Raw genomic sequence first — 4422 nt, forward strand, 5'->3', positions numbered from 1 at the left:
TTTAATAAGGTATTTTTTATCACTAAAAAATCATAATTCATGAATAATAGATGCATGCATGTCCTGTTTGTTATATTTCGTACCACATTTGTATATATTTAAAAAGATTTTCAACGTTCAACAATAATCTGTTTTCTTCAAAGCCAGCCATTGACCGTTCCATATATACCCTTGTGGACATATATATATATTTAAAAAGATTTTCAACGTTCAACAATAATCTGTTTTCTTCAAAGCCAGCCATTGACCGTTCCATATATACCCTTGTGGACATATATATATATTTAAAAAGATTTTCAACGTTCAACAATAATCTGTTTTCTTCAAAGCCAGCCATTGACCGTTTCATATATACCCTTGGGGACACGCAAGCGAACACAAACAAATAAACAATCATATAAATATATAATAAATTTTAGCATTGTATCCATATGTATAACGCTAGCTTTCACTTTCACATACTAACCAATATCTTCCTTACCTTCAAGAATCATGCAAAAGAGACACCAGAGCAGTATCATTGGCCCTCAGTATTGCATACCACATTTTGTAGACCTAACCCATTGTGAGAAAGGTGACGACATTAACTGATAACTTCACACTCACAGACATTAATGGTCACCGTCTCTTACTTGACGCCGCTCTATGATCACCGTCACAGACTGATAACTTCGCTCTATGATCACTGTCTCTTACTTGACGCCGCCGGAAAAACCGTCGTCTTGACACTACAACGAAAGGTCTTCTTTTTTATGGTGCTGTCAATTTTGATATCTTTTTGGCTAATTTTTAATCACATCAGTCTCCATTAAATAGTTTTATAGATTATTCTAATTATTTTTAAATTAGATTCTTTGAAAAAATATTTTCAAACTAAATTTATAACCTTTAAAATCTCAAAGATTGAATTAGCAATTTATTTTTTTTCCTTCAATTTTTTGTTCTGATTAAGTTTTGAATGATTCCATGTATTTGAATTATAGAACTTATAATTTCTACAATAAATTATAGTTGTTTTTCATTGATAAATTATGTAGTTTTATAAGAATTAAGATGACTGAGATTAACAACCACTTAAAGACCATAGATGTTAAGAATCATGGTTAAAAAAAAATTAAATAATTAAATAGAAAAATAAAACAAAATAATTATATGAATAATTATTTTTTTAATTAGAATATGATGCACTTTTAACTTAACAATTTCCACATAACCATAAGTAATTTTAACTACCTCTAATAATAGATACTTTATATCTATAAAATATCTTGAATTATAAAAGAATGAGTAAAATAATTTTCGTGAACTTACATTCAAAAAGTAAAATTGAGTAAACATTATTTTTGAACATATAGTTTTCACAACATAAAAGAAATATCTAAATTCCAAAATTTATTCATATAGGTAAAGACTCGACATGATCGATGGGAAGCATTTCGAGGTGAAAGCACAGAGCTAAAAGATTTGATATTTAGTGTAAAGCGATCATCAATCTAATTTTGTAATTTCTATTTTCCTATGTGCTTTGGTCCTTGACTCTTTTCATTGCAGTGTATGATGTTGGGGGAGTGATGATTACCATGGATTCTATACGAAGTGGCAATAGCATCATGGAACATGGTTGCAGCAATTAAGTGCTCACATTTATTCTTGGTATGAAAGATTCAATGAATAAATAAAATGGTTATTCATCTGCTTCAAAAGGCTTATATGGAACACAATGCATTGGCGTGTATGAATAAATAAAACAAAAATTAAATATGCTACTTCATATGTCTCTCTTTTTATTTTTTGCAACTCATATTTCTCTTTTTTCTTGTATTGTCAAAATATGTTTATGTTTAATATCCCTCAAATATAGGGATTCGGTTCGGTTATATAGGAGTACTAGTAGGGATTTAGTTATATATGAGTACTTATACGGATTTAGTTGTATATAAGTACTAGTATGGATTTAGTTATATATGAGTACTTATAAGATTTGGTTGTTTAGTAATCTAGTATAAATATATCCATGTATTACCAATATATTTAAGTTTCAATAAATATAATTTTATTCTAATTCTTGACACTTTTCTTTGTGCTTGCTGAAATTTTAGTGATCATCCATGATTTTAGGATAGTTAGCCAGAAACAATTTACAGAGATTATTTGTCAAAGTTTGGGACTTCAAGAACACAAAATCTTAACAAAGATTTTAATTCTTACTTATGCAAACTCATACAACTTATATTGCTGACATATATTTTTTATGAGGGCAGACATTAATTGTTTGCAATGCAAATTTTGTAGGTTTTTGTTTTGATTTCTTTATTGTTATAGCATCTTCTATGATATTTAGAAGAGACCCAACTAGCTTTGGCATAAGGATCGACAAACATCAATTTAAACATGAAAGGTAGTATATTTTGCGTTTTCATGATTAATCCTATGTCTTGACTTGATATAGTTCAAAGTTAGTACATTTATTTTAATGAGGTCATATGTTTTTGAAATTTTAGTGATCATCCATGATTTTAGGATAGTTAGCCAGAAACAATTTACAGGGATTATTTGTCAAAGTTTGGGGCTTCAAGAACACAATCTTAACAAAGATTTTAATTCTTACTTATGCAAACTCATACAACTTATATTGCTAACATATATTTTTTATGAGGGCAGACATTCAATGTTTGCAATGTAAATTTTGTAGTTTTTTGTTTGGATTTCTTTATTGTTATAGCATCTTCTATGATATTTAGAAGAGACCCAACTAGCTTTGGCATAAGGACTGACAAACATCAATTTAAACACGAAAGGTACTTCTTTTGTATATTTTGTGTTTTCATGATTAATCCTATGTCTTGACTTGATATAGTTCAAAGTTAGTACATTTATTTTAATGATCATACAGTTAGGTCATATGCTTTTGAACAAAAACACATTGTACATCATCAAGTTCCCTTCAAAGTACCTCCTTATTAATCCTTGTGGGAAATATAAAAGAAAGAGTTGGGAATAGTAGCATTTAATGGTTATGTTCATGCACTTTCAGGTTCATGTATAGTGTTTAGATTCATTTTTAGGAAGTTGCTCATGTACTTAGGGAGTTTCTATGCATTTATTTTGTCTCGAAAACATATCATGTAATTTTTTCATTAGTGTATATATCTATCAAATCTGTTGTGTGCTAATCACTTAAGCATTTCTCATATTCTTGTCTAAATCTTCATAATATAACTTCTTAACTTCGTATCTGAGCGGGTTCAATCCGACTATATCAATTTCGCTTCAAAGCTATTATAATACTAAGTCCAAGTTCACTTTCAAAACAAAAACTTAGCAGACAATGAACTTTGGTTTCTTGGTGCATGCATTCGCCAGTAGGGGAAGGATTAAAAATTAACAAACATTCATCCCTCCCATTCTCAGAAAACACATGCAAACAAAAACAAAATTACAATAAAATGGCAAAAATGAGGAAAACAAATGAATTGATGACAGTGAAGAGAGAGAACTAATCTTGAAAGATGAGAAGGAGGATAACTTTGGAGATGTGTGAAGGAAGAAACTTATGGGGACTGTTGTGAGAAAACAAAGAGGATATTCTTTTATTTCTCTTGCGATTTTAGAAATTGAGACGAAAAGAAACGCTGTTTTTATATTTGTATTCGTTGTGGTGGAAGTTATTTTGGGGTTTAGCATTTTCCTTCCTTCTTTGTTGGAAAGAAAAAGAAAAAGAAAAAAGGTTTTGCAGACTTGTGTGGAATTGGATTTGAAAGCGCCAATTTATCACTGCCCAATTCCAAGTGGTGTCGTTATGTATTGTCTTCCTCCTTTACACTCACTCTTCTTCATAATGGATAATCAAAGGTCCATGTCTCTCCTTTAGGTAGGTAATTCTTTTATAGTTATTATTGCTATTACTTTTTTCTTTCTTTCTTTTCTTTAGCAACCGTTGTGTGTAGTTTATAGGTGATGAAGGACTCGTTCCCTCTCCACAAGAGGAACAGAAAAGGAAAAACATTATTGACAACCTAAAACAGGTTTCAATTTGTATATTCCTCAATTGATATACATTGTTATTATTTATTTTTCCTTGATGATGGCCAAGTTTGTGGCCAAGTTTACAAATATTTTGTGGCCGAAAAAAACCCTCACAAATTAGTGACCGAAAAAGCCCTCACAAATACAAAAATTCAAATTGGTCTTTATTTGTGGCTGAAAAAGCCCTCACAAAAAATTAAAATTTTAGCAGGATTTTGTGGCTGTCTAAGCCCTCACAAAATCACAACGTTGTCATTTTGTGAGGGCTTAGGCCGCCAAAAAATTCAGCTAAAATTGGAGCCTTTTGTGAGGATTTTGCAGCCACAAAATCAACCCTTTGTGAGGGTAAAGGCCGCCACGAAGGCAAGCCATTTATGGCCGGCCGGGGCGCCCCAA

General features: G+C 30.8%; 1 protein-coding gene across 6 annotated transcripts in view; it reads right to left on the reverse strand.

Moving 5' to 3' along the window:
* LOC101503279 (uncharacterized) overlaps positions 1 to 4422 on the reverse strand; it is a 118635-nt gene that overhangs the window by 35935 nt on the left and 78278 nt on the right. The window lies entirely within an intron of this gene.

This window comes from Cicer arietinum, chromosome 6, assembly GCF_000331145.2.
Source record: "Cicer arietinum cultivar CDC Frontier isolate Library 1 chromosome 6, Cicar.CDCFrontier_v2.0, whole genome shotgun sequence".
In the NCBI taxonomy this organism is placed as follows: domain Eukaryota; kingdom Viridiplantae; phylum Streptophyta; class Magnoliopsida; order Fabales; family Fabaceae; genus Cicer; species Cicer arietinum.